The sequence below is a fragment of the Lytechinus pictus genome, chromosome 6 (genome assembly GCF_037042905.1).
Source record: "Lytechinus pictus isolate F3 Inbred chromosome 6, Lp3.0, whole genome shotgun sequence".
Taxonomy (NCBI): domain Eukaryota; kingdom Metazoa; phylum Echinodermata; class Echinoidea; order Temnopleuroida; family Toxopneustidae; genus Lytechinus; species Lytechinus pictus.
Genome location: NC_087250.1, coordinates 2940725 through 2957367, shown reverse-complemented (window position 1 = coordinate 2957367; position 16643 = coordinate 2940725).

Here is a 16643-nt window from a genome sequence, read left to right as displayed (position 1 = left end):
TCAACATTGAATCTCATTTCTCTACAGTTTCAAGGAAATAAGCAACGTATTTGTTTTTGTGTCAATATGGTTTCAAGAAATAATAATTAACAAAAAATAATTTAATAATTAATAATTATCAATATTATCAATAAGTATTAATAATTAATGATTAATTAACTGTTTGATAAAAATGGTTGTAAGCAGAAAAAAATATGAAAACTTACAAGAGTCCTAAAAATGACTCATTTTCAGTTTAAGCATTTAAAAATTTTAGCTTGCGCTTTGTGCTCTCTTGCCCCCCCCAAAAAAAAAATCCCTGTATGATTTTTTTTTCCAAATGAAATATGCCCTTTTTAAAAAAGAAATACCTTCTTTAATAATAAAACATAATACATTTTAGGTTCGAAAATCACAGATTTTGAATCGTGCTTGCATCAATTATTGTTTAGTACAGTACTGCTAATGGTTACAAAAATGTATAGAATGTTGCTTTATGGTTGAAATATCACAAATATTTGGCTCGCTTCCTGCACTCGCATCAATTATTGTACTCGTTCTCTTCTCGTTCACAAAAAAATGCTTAGAATGTTCAGTTTTCAGGTTGGAATATCACAAATTTTTGAGCTCGCGCTTTGCGCTCGCATTATTTTTTATTGGTGAGTTATGTATCTTATTTAAAATGCCGTAATTAATTGCTTCCTTTACTGGTCAGTATATAAAAAGAATTAGCGAGCGCAAAGTTATTTTTTAGTTAGATACACATCTTTTTCATGATTACAAAACCAGCTCAGAATAAAATAATTTCCATGTCTTATTACACGACATGTCAAGAAGTTTGAGCTGGTGATTTGCGCTGGCAACATCGCGCAAGGAAATTTCAACAATGATTAGCCCCATAATTGACCATAAATCAAGTTTTACAACATCAGAATTGATTTTTTTTTTCAAAACCGCTTGTTCGCTATGCTTTCTCGCTGAGAAGTAAAACCTAAAGCAAAATATCTATCTTATAATTAAAAATCACTTTAGAAAGCCTTTGCTCAACTTAATTTCTATAAAACACACAATTACTTCACGCAGTTCATAATCTTATTTTGAAAATACATGTATCTGTTTGCACAAAAAAGAACTCATTTTGATAAATGGGTGCCTTTTTGGCGTTGACCCCCCCCCCATAATAATTTTCTGTTGCCCCTGTCCCATGGAGTGGAGAAAAACATACGTTGAGAATGCCAGGATCAGATGACCGTGGTAATAATAATTATTGCAATGTAAATCGCCTATAGAAAAATTATGGATTATGTGTACACAGGTAACTATATCATTATTTTAATATGTCTCTATCATGAAATTATTTTTGTTTTAAATGTACAAAGGTTAATTTTTTTTCTCGCTCAGTCCCCTCGCTCACATACATTTTACCATGTGTGGTGTCTGCCGCCTAAGTATTGTTAGTTCATTGTTCTGTATATCGTTAGTTTGAAATGCCTTGGCCTTGAGGTTTTCAGGCCTTGGCCTTGGGTCTCCATGCCTCCATGGCCTTGGCCTTTGGTATTGAAGCCTTGGACTTGGGTATTAAAGCCTTGGCCTTGGAGGTTTGAGCCTTGACTACAACACTGAATAGCCGACTATAATGCCATGGTTAACTTCGAACTGGTTAATTCCGAACTTCACGTTTAATTAGGTTTAGACAAATATTAGCTTATTTGCCATGGTTTAATATGTCTAGTCCGTATACAAAGCCAGTCCTAGATCTAAAAAAAAAAAATATCTTAATTCTAGTCTAGTCTCTATATCTAGACTCTGATCTACGCTGTATCAGCATGGAACCACTAGTGTACCAAGGGGGGGGGGAAGACTGTCCCTCTGACGAGTCACAACTGATTCGGGGGACGTGCCCCCTTTGAGAAGCCAAATTAATAATTTGTAATGTAAAAATGCAATGAAAAAGACGTATGTCCCCTTTTTTGAACGTGAAGATCTTTTTTTTTTTGCTTGTCAATTTTTTTTCAGCTAAGAAATCCATAATTTGGGGTGAAGACCCTTTTTTTTTTTGGGGGGGGGGCTTGTCACATTTTTTCGCGGACGAAATATCCTCTAAGAAATTTGCCCCCCTTTTGGAAAATCCTAGATACACCAGTGCGTGCATGGAACGTATTCTAACGTCAGGCACAAATTAACGTCAGGGATCTTGATCCCCGTCTTCACCCAAAATTAAGGATTTCGTAGCTGAAAAAATTTGACAAGAAAAAAAAAAGATCTTCACGTTCAAAAGAGGGGACAAACGTCTTTTTTCGTTGCATTTTGACATTACAAATTATTAATTTGGCTTCTCAAGGGGGGTGGGGCACGTCCCCTGGATCAGTTGTGACTCGTCAGGGGGGCAGTCTACCCCCCCCCCCTTGGTACACTAGTGGTTCCATGCTGATAGCGCGTAGATCAGAGTCTAGATCTAGAGACTAGACTAGAACTAAGATATTTTTTTTAGATCTAGGACTGGTTCTGTATACGGACTAGACATATTAAACCATGGTAAATAAGCTAATATTGGTCCAAACCTAATCAAACGTAAAGTTCGGAATTAACAAGTTCGAAGTTAACCATGGCATTAGTCGGCTATTCCTATTAGTATTAGGCATTAGACAGGTCCAGATTTGAGGTAAAAGTTAATGCGCTAGCCTAAGCTAGCCCTACCCAAGCACATGTCTTGCCATTAATGGCAGCTAGTTTGATAAGTGTTTAAGAATTGGATGTATATATAGATCTAAGCCTATAAGGCCTATGTAACTATGTAAGGGTACCGGTAATTTGACGATGCTAATTCATTCTGAGGAACGTGAATGCTTACGATCGGCACTGGTCGAGACCACGCGCATGCGTTCTCTCAATCCGAAGACGCAAGTCATGAATATTCATATGTCGGTCCAGAACTCGGTGGGAAAAATAATTTCGCCCCCGCCTATATTGAACGATTGAACGGGGTTATAGAGCTATTTGAAGGTTATAAATGAAGAGTGGGGTATGGGGCAAAGCCCCGGTAGCTTATTTGCATAAAATTTAGCAAGCTTATAGCACGATGTTGTATGCAGTCCATCTTTATTCCCGCTCTTTAATTTTAATCATCGGCAACCCGGTCATGTTATTATTTTTCTTGTTCCTTTTCTTTGTTTCCGATTTAGCTTTTAATTACATTCTACCTTCGTTTCCCGCTATTGTTTTCCATCTTGTCATCTTTTAATGTATTTCCCAACGTGCTATTGCATTACATGGGCCTATTTCGAAATGATTTTTTTCTTTCTCAACTGTTCTTCTTTCGAACATTTTCCGCTTTCATTCCTTTTTCAATTAAAAAAAGAAGGTTTTTTTGTTTTCTTTTCATTTCCTTTTCCCTTTTCCTTTCTTTCTCCCTCTTTTTTTCTTCTTTTTCCTGTTTTTCTTTTATTTTCCCGGTGAAATCCGCCAGAGGGGGGGGGGAGCTTGCCCCCACCCCCCCCCCCGCCTGTTACGTCACTGATGCCAGCAAGGAGCGCCAGCTGATAATTTTTTACGATCAGACCTGAACAGGAATATTTTTGAGAACTTCTCAGAATACTTGAATATAAAAAGCTTCATTTTTGGATTAACGTACTTTATTTCGTTTTCGGACGAACCGTCGCACAGTGGGCCGAGGCGAAACAAAAGTGCGCCAAAAGTCATTTTGGACATTTTCAGATTTTTAATTTTTGTCATGCCCAGCTGAAAGACAACACTTTGAATAATACTTCAGCAAAATATTTCATTCCGGAATTTGCATAAAGGTTGTTAATTTCCTACCTCAAATCGTAAAATGTGACATTTTGCGAAGTGTCGCGTATATGACAACCTAGTTGAAAACAGGCCATATCACAGGAGGTTTTTCATGTAGGAATCTAAAATGGCTCCCACATTATCCTGATGTATTTTTTTTGTGTGTGAAAGGGTTCAAAGTAGATAAAAGACACCTTTCAGGAGGTATATAGGATGATTATTCCCCGAAATAGGCTGAAAATCCATGTTTTTTGTATTTACATTAGAAACGTTTAGATTTCCGTGGATTTCCGTCTAAATTCTATAAGCATAATTTTTCCCGATGTCTAAGCTTTAAGTCGATACCAAATTTAGCTGCCCGTTTTTGCCCGTTTTCATGTTAGAGCCGATTTTACTTGATACAACACCCCCAAAACCTGTTCAAAAACGGCATATTTTATACCGCGCAGTCGTCGTAGCGCACCGTATGGGTGTACATTGCCGTTCGCTTTTGCACGACGATTCCCATTCCATGAAAATGACGTGAATTCCGGGCATGATGTAAACAAAATAAAGGTTGCTAACGCAAATAAGGGCTATACCCACAACTCTTCCAGAAATAAAACTTACTTGTAGAAGAATTTCAGCCAAAAACCCTCCTCATAGTGATACATTCGTGGTGTTATACTCTGCGTTTTACACAAGTCAACACAGCTTGATAAAGCACGGTTAGTATTTTTCAGATTTTAAAGTTTTTTTTAAGAAATCTAATCAATGATCATTTTGATGCCATAAAAAATTATTTTCGGCATCTCATACACACTTTTTAGGCATGTGAGAACCAAAACCAACATTCACTCTGGTCAATCTTAAAGTAGCACATAACACATAATTTATATACTACACATTGTTTGGCGTAATTTGTCTTTTCACATATGGGTTTTGAGTAGCCAATCAAAATTTGGTATCAAGGTGACGTCACATCGGATTTAAATTATGTTCAGTCGATTCTACGCCCAAAATTACCAATATGAAACATGTTTAAGTAAAAATCTAACTCGGAATATAATTTTGGCGCACTTTCAACTCATTCTGGCCCACTGTGCGTCGCATAGTGGGCCGGGGCGAAACAAAAGTGCACCAAAAGTCATTTTGGGCAATTTCAGATTTTTAATTTTTGTTATGCCCAGCTGAAAGACAACACTTCGAAGAATACTTCAGCAAAATATTTCATTCCGGAATTTGCATAAAGGTTGTTAATTTCCTACCTCAAATCGTAAAATGTGACATTTTGCGAAATTTCGCGTATATGATAACCTAGTTGAAAAACAGGCCATTTCACAGGAGGTTTTTCATGTAGGAATCTGAAATGGCTCTAACATAATCCTCAAATATTCTTTTGTCGTAGGAAAGGGTTCAAAGTAGATAAAAGACACCTTTCAGGCGGTTTATAGGATGATTATTCCTCGAAATAGGCTGAAAATCCATGTTTTTTGCATTTACATTAGAAACGTTTAGATTTCCGTGGATTTCTGTCTAAATTCTATAAGCATCATTTTTTCCGATGTCTAAGCTTTAAGTCGATATCAAATTTAGCTGCCCGTTTTTGCCCGTTGTCATGTTAGAGCCGATTTTACTTGACACAACACCCCAAAAACCTGTTAAAAAACGGTCATTTTTATACCGCAAAGTCATCGTAGCGCACCGTATGGGTGTACATTGCCGTTCGCTTTAGCACGGCGAGGACGATTTCCCTTCCATTCCATGAAAATGACATGAATTCCGGGCATAATAAACAAAATAAAGGTTGCTAACGCAAATAAGGGCTATACCCACAACTCTTCTTGAGTTAAACTTACTTGTAGAATAATTTCAGCCAATAACCCTCCTCATAGTGATACATTCGTGGTGTTATATACTCTGCGTTTTACACAAGTCAACACAGCTTGATACAGCGCGTTTAATATTTTTCAGATTTTAAAGTTTTTTTTTATAAATCTAATTAATGATCATTTTGATGCCATAAAATTATTTTCGGCATATCATACACACCTTTTAGGCATGTGAGAAGCATAAACCAACATTCACTCTGGTCAATCTTAAAGTAGCACATAACACAAAATGTATATACCACACATTGTTTAGCGTAATTTTTCTTTTCACAAATAGGTTTTAAGCAGCCAATCAAAATTTGGTATCAAGGTGACGTCATATCGGCTTTAGATTATGTTCAGTCGATTTTACGCCCAAAATTACCCAAAAGCAACATGTTAAAGTAAAAATCTAACTCGGAATATAATTTTGGCGCACTTTCAACTCATTCTGGCCCACTGTGCGTCGGATTAACAAACCTCATTTCGTTTTCGGACTACGGAACCTTCGAAATTATGAACCTTATTTCGTTTTCAGAATAACGAATCTTCGAAATTACGAACCTTCGGAATTACGAACATTTGGAATAACAAACCTTCGGAATAACGAAGCATCTGAATTACGAATGTATGCGAGTTCTGGCTCTCCCTCTTTCGCAAAAGGTTCGGTCTTCAATATTCCGCGGTACGATCAGAAAAATCGTGTCTGATTTCGAATCGGAAAAGGGAAACGAGAAGGCGCGCTCAATTTTCTGTTTCATGCAGGCGAAACAGAAAAAGAAATTTTCAATTCAATGTTGTTCAAAGAAAAATTAAAATATGTGAAAACAGTCAAACGGAAAAATGAACGTGTATTTATGTTTTCCCGTTTTTACATATTTCATTCTTGAATAAAATTATTAAAAGATTGCCGTTTTTTCTGTTTTAAATCCCGAAAATAGAGTCAATTTTTACTCAATATTATTTTCGTGCTTTTTTTTTCTTTTGGAAATCAGAAAAACGAATTATCTAAAAGTACATTGATTGAATTATTATTGAGTACCATCTTAACATTCCAGTGTCACAAAAATTTTAGTTGCCATTGAATGTGTTTCTCTGCCTTTGGCATTTGAAACCAATATAAGCGCCCCAAATTATATTTTTTTAGATTTGCTTCGAGTTTGAAAAGGCACATTCTAAGCGCTTAAATATATAACCTTTCAAAATAGATCAGTAATATTGTAAAGATAGCTCAAGAATAACTTAAACAGGAAAGCTAATCTACTGTAGAGCTTAAAGTCGAACACTAGGTTTGAAGTTCGGGGCTAACTGGGGCATAAGATTTGCACAATGTTCACATCTAAATGGAACTATCAAGCAGTCTGTAAAAAAAATGGTTGTGTCAAAAAACTGTCCAATCTTGTTTTCTTGTCAACTTCTTGATGTCAAATTTTGACAAAATGAAGGACAATATCACTCTTTTTGCATAACCTGCATGATTTTTGGCAATCTTAATTACTATATTGGCTATTAAAAAAACGTACCACATGACCTTTTGATGGTTTGGGGGTGGCTGGTTCACATTTCTATATTCAAGTTCTTTTTTGATTGATTTTGAAGAAAAAGCCGTAATATATGTATATATATATATATATATATATATATAATATGTCAAAATAGATCAGCGAAACTTAATGGATAGACCTAGAATAACATATAAACAAGTTCCTGATTAAATGCCAAAGAAGCCAAGCCAGAGCTTAAAGGAGAAAACTAAGCTTTAAAGGCAGAAGGTTTACACATTGTGCACATCTTATGAAACTTCCAAGCAATCTGCAAAAAAAGATATATTGTGTCAAAGAAACTCTGGTATCTTGTGTTCTAGTCAAATCAACGATAAATTTTGACAGAATGAAGGAACTCTTTCAACTAACCTGACATTTTGCGTTCGCTTTTTGCGATTCAAATTACTCTTTTGGCTATTTTCAAACAGCCTTAACTCAAGACTAATTGTTGGAAATGTAGGCCCAACAAATTAGAAACAGTTGAGCATTTTTTAATCGAGTGTCCCAAATATATAATAGAGAGAGCCATGCTACTTACAGAAACAAATCTATCAACCCCCCAAAAAATAATGGATCTCTTAAAGAGTACTAAGGTAGAAACCCAATCTGCATTGGTCCGTTTCGTTCTCAGAACGAAACGATTATAAAGTCTGAATTTTCTCCGCCCCCTAATTTTGTATTTTTTATTTATTTATTTATTCATTATTATTATTTTTTTTTTCTACAAGCGTTAAATCTATGAAAGGGAGACACAAAGCAGAAGACGATGCAGACACATGGTCGATTTTTACTCACTTTCCTATGGTCCTATACATTTTGATTATATGTCATTTTACTACATCGACAACAGATAGCCCGTAACGCGGAGCTCAGCGATCGTCGTGGATCCTGTTTTTCTCTCTTTTTTTTCTCCCATATTCTTTTTCCCTTCCTTACCCGTTGCTAATTATCCGAGTTCTTTAATTTGGTGATTTGTCAGGGGGGGACAGAAAGGAGTTAAGAATGACGAGAGAAGTTTTGTTGTTTATTTGTTGGTTTGTTTGGTTTTGTTTTCAAGTTTGTTTGCTTGTTTTAATTTTTTTTTGGCACTTTCATCCCATACTTTAGTTTTCGGTGTCCCGAAACCTGAAGTTTTATCAGGCCACAAATCCAGTTTACTTTTGTTTTCTCTATTGCAGCTTAATGTAGCAGAAGAAAATACAACGTGCTGCAAGAAACAGAACGCATAAAAAAGAAAAAAAAAAAAAAAAAAAGGAAAATTCTTATTTTAAAAGGACAAAAAATACAATATGTCTATATAAGAAGAAAAGAAAAGAAAAGAGAAAAAATGAAACAAGAGAAGAAAAAAGAGAACAATAGAAAAGAAAAGAAAAAAAAGAAATGAAAAGAAAAAAGAGAAAAAAAAAGAAAAAGAATAGGAAAAAAAAGAGAAGAGAGAAAAAAAAAAAAAAAGAGGAAAAAAGAAAAAAAAAGATAAATAACAATAAAAGAAAAGAAAACAGAAGAAAAAAAAGAAATATATCAAGAATAACAAGCTGTTAAAAATGAACAAAAGCTGTGGCAAAAATAGTCAATCCTGACTGGTTGCCAACCAAGGAAAGAAGAAGAAGAAGAAGGTGGTTGCTGACAATGTTGGTTAATGTTACAATTAGTTGCTCTCTGATAACGAAATTATACGCTGATTGTATTATCTGTATTACCTTAAAAAGGTTTATGTCAATACTAAGATACTACACATAGCGTTTGTAAATAATTTCGTGCCCCTTGATGCTGGTTTACGTTCCCTTCTTCATGTTCTTTTGTAAAAGCTTGTAACTCAAACCCGTGCCTTAACGGAGGAACGTGTATGGAGGAACTATTTGGATATAGCTGCTCTTGTGTCCTCGGATACGGTAGGACACATTGCGAAGAAAATATCGGTAGGTTTGTTGTAATGATGCATTTTGCGTCATTTCGTAGTTTTAGCTCTCGTCCTTATTAGTCATTATCTTTTTCTGCTGCTTCCTCTCTCTTTCTTCTTTTCATCCCCTCTGTTTTATTTATCGATGATTTATCATAACTTAATCAAAAATACAATAGATAAATGACCTACCATTTTAAAACTTAGATTCTTCTCTTTCATCTGGTATTACTTAGATAATTCCTCATTCACGCGTGAGTGAGCAAAAACAATTTGAAGAAATAATAATAATAATAATAGCAATTTTCTATAAAGCGCTTTTCCCAGAATGGCCCAAAGCGCGTTACAGCATATTATTACCCCGGTCATTGAATTCTTCGCAGCCACATTGTGGCGCTGGCAAAATCAAACATACAATATATTTCGCATCCTACCGGGTACCCATTTAGCACCTGGGTCGAGAGTGGCAAAGTGTGGATTAACGCCTTGCCCAAGGACGCTAGACCGCGATGGGATTCGAACACACGACCCTCTGTTTACAAGGTGAGAGTCAGAACCACTACACCACGGCTCTTCCAAAAACCAAAAACTCATTTGGCGGGCCGTACCTGAGTTTTAAAAATAAAAAAACCACATGACTAGAAAGTTCAATATCTGCTCTTCAATTTGATACCTCAATTACAGAAAATTGTCAACAAATAACAAAGTTCTGGTTATTTGAAATAAGGCTTGAATTTCAATAATTTCATAAAATGAAGAGGTTTTACAGGCTAGCGTTCAGCCTCACTCGACACTCCGTTTTGTTGACGATCAGCCATGCATTAAGTCTTTTGTTACCGTGCGATAGTTTTTGTGGGAAAGCGGTGAAAAACGTTTATTTAATGAAATTATGGAAATACAAGCATTGTTTCGAGGGATCATAACTTTTTACTTCTTGACCATTATCTGTAATTGAGGTATCAAAGAAAAGAGCAGATATTGAACTTTTAAGTCATGTGATTTTCTTTTTGAAATTCAGATCCCCCCCCCCCCGCCAAATGGGTTTTTGGTATCTTTTCTTCAAATTCTTTTTTGCTCACTCATGCGTGAATGAGTAATTATTTAAGTAATAACATATGAAAGAGGAGATTCTAAGCTTTACATTGGTAGGTCATTTGTCTATTCTATTTATGATTAAGTTATGATAAATCATCGCTAAATCTCGGTTTCGTTTTTTGTGGGACGCACTGTATATATATATATATATTTCACATGACACTAATATACTTTTCACACTGCACTTTTTGTCCTTAATTGGTGTGGGGGGGGGGGTCTTAGCCCCACCAATTTCCGGGGTTAAGCTTAGCCCACTTCGTTTTCACACTACGTTTAAGCAAAGTGGGCTAGCACGGTAAATAGTACGGTACTATCTGGTTCTGCAAAAAAGCAGGGTTAGCCGGCTTATTGTGGTGCTAGCACCACAATTGCGGTGCTAAGAGATGCAGTGTAAAAACGAAACAGGGCTAAGGAAAGTGGGGCTAAGCATTAGCCAATCACATAAGTCGAATTGCACATTAATCACGCTCTGTATGGTAAAATCATCAATATTTATGAGCTGAGGGATAATCCGGGGTTAGGGCATTAACCACGGTTGAGCAGATAGTATGGGGTTAAGAAAGACAGTGTGAATTGAAAAAAAAGATAGTATGGGGTTAAGGATAGTCCGGGGTTAAGGATAGTATGGGGTTAAGGAAATGCAGTGTGAAAAGCATATTTTTGTCCTAAATTGGTGGGGCTAAGGGGGGGTCTTAGCCCCACCAATTTTTCGGGGTTAAGCTTAGCCCACTTCGTTTTCACACTACGTTTTAGCAAAGTGGGCTAGCACGGTAAATAGTACGGTACTATCTGGCCTTGCAAAAAAGCAGGGTTAGCCGGCTTATTGTGGTGCTAGCACCACAATTGCGGTGCTAAGAGATGCAGTGTAAAAACGAAACAGGGCTAAGTAAAGTGGGGCTAAGCATTAGCCAATCACAGAAGTCGAATTGCACATTAATCACGCTCTGTATGGTAAAATCATCAATATTCATGAGCTGAGGGATAATCCGGGGTTAGGGCATTAACCACGGTTGAGCAGATAGTATGGGGTTAGGAAAGACAGTGTGAATTGAAAAAAAAGATAGTATGGGGTTAAGGATAGTCCGGGGTTAAGGATAGTATGGGGTTAAGGAAATGCAGTGTGAAAAGCATATTTTTGTCCTAAATTGGTGGGGCTAAGGGGGGGGGGGTCTTAGCCCCACCAATTTTCCGGGGTTAAGCTTAGCCCACTTCGTTTTCACACTACGTTTTAGCAAAGTGGGCTAGCACGGTAAATAGTACGGTACTATCTGGCCTTGCAAAAAAGCAGGGTTAGCCGGCTTATTGTGGTGCTAGCACCACAATTGCGGTGCTAAGAGATGCAGTGTGAAAACGAAACAGGGCTAAGGAAAGTGGGGCTAAGCATTAGCCAATCACAGAAGTCGAATTGCACATTAATCATGCTCTGTATGGTAAAATCATCAATATTCATGAGCTGAGGGATAGTCCGGGGTTAGGGCATTTACCACGGTTGAGCAGATAATATGGGGTTAAGAAAGACAGTGTGAATCGAAAAAAAAAGATAGTATGGGGTTAAGGATAGTCCGGGGTTAAGGAAATGCAATGTGAAAAGCATATTCGTGTGACTTTGATCACCTCGATCATACGAGTCCAAGGCATATTCTCGATATATATATATATAAATATAAAGCCCACAACAACAAGATTACAGACACTAGCAAAGACAAAGCCAAGGACTCCTGCAACTGCAGAAAGAAAGAAGACTGTCCGATCCCTGGAAAATGCATGGCCACCAATGTCATCTATGAAGCCGAGGCAGTGACATCTAGGGACAGGAAAGTGTACATCGGGCTCACATCAACTCCATTCAAGACAAGTTACGCTAACCACAAAGCAAGCATCACCAATCGGGGGAAACGGCACCAAACTAAGCTCAGCGAGTACATATGGAGACTGAAGGATGAAGGAACGCCCTACTCAGTCAAATGGAGAATCGTAAGACATGCGCAGCCCTACTCACCCAAAACAAAGAGATGCAACCTGTGTCTGTGGGAGAAGTACCACATAATCACGGCCAAGAAAGCAGCAATGATAAACTCAAGAACAGAACTCATTTCAACTTGTAAACACAAGAAGAAATTTTTACTTTCAGGTTATGGTTAACCATAGAACACCCCCCCCCCTTATGTGTCAAACCCACTCCACCCCAACATTACCCCAATTCTCCTTACTCAGTTTAAAGAATAGCTATTACCTGTTCACTGTAGTCATTTATCCCCCTTACATTGTGGCTTTTGTTTGTTTGCTTGACTGCACTAGAGTTATTGTTCTCTTTAACTGTACTTTAGTTCAACATTAAATTTGATTTAGTTGCTGATGAACCCTCAGGGGGAAACAGTCTGTACAACTAAAATCTAAGCAACTCGCTCCACCCTATTACTATACTACATGAAGCTCCTATATGTACATGTAGTTGAGCACTTTTCAGTAACTGCAATTTCGTATAGTCATTATAAATATATATATATATATATATATATATATATATATATATATATATATATATATATATATATATATATATATATATAGCTACGCCTACCATTGTTCTCTTCATCCATTTCTTTCACACACAATATTTAAATATAAAAGAGTTGCCAAAGCTGTAGTACATGTATAACTTCACACACATATATATATATATATATATATATATATATATATATATATATATATATATATAATGAGATGAGGCGAGGCCATTATGTTTAATATTCACAACTCAACGGCGATTGGTAGAAGTAAACTTATCATCACACTATATATATATATATATATATATATATATTATTTAATTTGATTTGTTTGTCTCAATGTACATGTTGAGATTTTTAGCAGCTCTGTAAGATGATTTTAGAGAAAAGTAGAAATTCCCATTAAAAGTCAACTAAAATGGGGAAAAAAACTTTTTTTTCAAAAGGGGTTAAGTCAATTTCAGTTTGGTTGCAAAAGAGGTTAAGTCCACAGAGATTTTTTTTGGGAAAGAATATCGTTATATAAAGACAGGTAGATTTCTTTTATACCCAACTTTATGTTCTCATGAACATGACAATTTAGTTTCTCGTAAACAAATATTGCAATAAATCAGAATAAGTGAGAATATTGCAATAAGTGAGAATAAAAATATTTTTTTTCTCGGAATGGTCAAAAGTGGACATAACCTCTTTTGAAACTAAACTCTCCATATATAAAACACAATATATATGTTTACATAAAAACACAATACGAATATTTGCAATATTGGAGAATTAGAAACATTTTCTTGGAGTGGACGTAACCCTTTTGTCAATAAGGGGTTAGGTTCAGTTTTCATGAATTTTATTGTTTTCTGACTCTAAATCTCTAAATGCTTTATTCGCTCTGGTGATACCAAATAAAAATTTGAAATTCAAATGAAAATGTGATTGAAAGTGACAAAAAAAAATCACTTTTTAGTCAAAATGTATTGGATTCTTTTCAGTTTGCTTGCAAAAGGAATTAGGTCCAAAATTATATATTTTTTAAATGTATAGAGAAAAATGAAGAGGGGTTGATTTCATCGCATACATTCGTAATTCCGAAGCTTCGTTATTCCGAAGGTTCGTAATTCCGAAGGTTCGTATTTCCGAAGGTTCGTAAATCCGAAGGTTCGTTAGTCCGAAAACGAAATGAGGTTCGTAATTCCGAAGGTTCGTTAGTCCGAAAACGAAGTGAGGTTCGTTATTACAAAGGTTCGTTAATCCGAAAACGAAATGAGGTTCGTAATTCCGAAGGTTCGTTAGTCCGTAAACTAGTGATTAACGAACCTTATTTCGTTTTCGGACTAGTGAACCTTCGGAACAACGAACCTTATTTCGTTTTCGGATTGACGAACCTTCGGAACATCGAACCTTATTTCGTTTTCGGATTATCGAACCTTCGGAATAACGCCACAAATGTTCGGATTAACGAACCGTTTTACGTTTTTGGATTAACGAACATCGAGGCATAGGCAATTTACGTTTTACGGAATTACGAAGTGTAACCGATTTCATTTATACTCAGTTTCATGTTCACATGATAGGGTAGTACATCATGGCAATTTAATTTCTCATAAGAATATTACAATTAGTGAGAATAAAAAACAGGTTTTTTCTCGGAATGGTCAAAAGTTGACCTAACCCCTTTTGCAAATAAACCCTTAATGTATAAAACACAATATATATAAAATACATACACAATATAAAGAATATTATCTCCACTCTACTTTCTAATAGAGAATTGTAAATTAAGTTTCTTCAAGAATATATTATCCCTGTTTGAAAATCGATGAGGCGGAACTCTTGTTTTTTTTTGTTTTTTTTATAGTATGCCCTGACAAGTGGTTGTACGCGACCAAAAAGTGTTTCCAGTTCCGCTATTCAGCAGACGTACTTTCTTACAAAAGCGCTCGTGAAAACTGCGATTCTCTTCCCCTTGTCACCTTGGGTAATGGGAAGACGACCGGTCCTTCTTTGATTAACATTGAGAGCATCGAAGAGTTCGACAAAATAAGACATCTCTTGGAAGGGGATTTCCTCTGGAATCACTGCGAAAGATCGAATGGACAGTGGAAATGCTACAGAAATCGAAATGGGGACTATAGTTCCTACCGAAGTAAGCTTTCACAATAATAGTATCATTATGATAATAATAATAGAATCATAATGATAATGATAATAATATTTTTACTGTGCATGACGAATAATACAGAGCATTACTAAGAAGATGCTATCTTCAACATATTAACTGTGGATGAATCCCTTATAATAGAGAGTCGCATTGTGTTCCATACTTAAAGGACAAGTCCACCCCAACAAAAAAAGTTGATTTGAATAAAAAGAGAAAAATCCAAGTAATTTCCGATACAAACGTTCAATCGGTTATAGAATACTTTCGGCTTCTTAAAGGTCAAGTCCACTCCAGAAAAATGCTGACTTGAATAAGAGAAAAATCAAACAAGCATAACACTGAAAATTTCATCAGAATCGGATGAAAAATAAGAAAGTTATGACATTTTAAAGTTTTGCTTAATTACAAAAAAAAAATATATATGCACATCCTGGCTGGTATTCCAATGAGGAGACTATGACGTCATCCACTCACTATTTCTTTTGTATTTTATTATATGAAATATGAAATATTCTAATTTTCTCCTCATTGTCAAGTGATACAACGATTTATTCCTCCCTGAACATGTGGAATTAGCATTGTTTAATACTATATGGTTTAGTCAAGTTGGTCCTTATTGTCAAATCTAAAAAAATGAAATATTGTTCAATTCAAACAATAAAAAACAAAATAAATAATGAGTGATGGACATCATCGACTGACTCACCTAGTTGTGCATATTACTGTTTTGTGAAAAATAAGCGAAACTTTAAAATGTCATAACTTTCTTATTTTACATCCGATTTTGATGAAATTTTTAGCACTATGCTTGTTTGATTTTTCTTTTATTCAAGTAAGCATTTTCCTGGGGTAGACTTGACCTTTAAGAAGCCGAATGTATTCTATAACCGATTGAACTTTAAATCGGAAATTACTTTATCACATTTTGGTCTTGGGTTCAAAATCTACACTGTAATTGTATGACCTCATGTCGTGATCCTCTAGGGCCACAAAGTGGTGGCATTTTTAACGCCGGGGGGGGGGGCACTTACATTGCCGATAGGATACCATGCGCGACCAAAACAAAACATGTAAAAAGGATGTCTTTTTCAAGGTAGGGCACGCTACGTACGTAATATAATAAGGGTGTCAAAAGCAATCAAATAATGAATGGAAAGCTCCGTGTTTAGGGTAAAATTTGCGAGGTTATAACAATTTAAAACTAAAATTTTATAAATAAAGGATGTAATTTTTGGCACAACAGACAACGCTACGTGTTTAGAGTACGATTTGCGCGAGGTGTGAGAGGTTAGGCCGTATATGTAGGAAAAGGTAAAACCAAGGAGCTTCCAAGCTCCTTGGTAAAACCGACGTCCGTGACATAACACTTAAAATATTGCTGTACTTGTTTAGGTGTTCAGTTCAGGGATTACTTGCCAAGATTATCGTTTTGTTTCCAATACTTGTTAAGGGTAGGGTTTTACACGCCAGTACTTGTAAAAGGGTGCATTTTCAGAATATGGAAAATACTTGTTTAGTGTGCTTTTCGAGATCCCATAGTCGCACATGGTATCCACTCGTCAATGGAACAGCCCCTGTTACACCCACCACTGGCGTAAATCCGTGTTGATGGGTGGGGGGGATGACTGAAATATTTTGGAATTTTTTTGCAATCATGTTTTTAGATATGCAAGGAATTATCATTGATATGTCCACAGTAGCGTACCGTGGGTCGCGGCATTGGGGGGCACCAGCAAAATGTTTAAATCACTGAGTGAGTGCGCTAGTGAGCGCGCGAAGCGCGCTCAGTTGCCAGTTAATCTGACCAAATAGAGACAT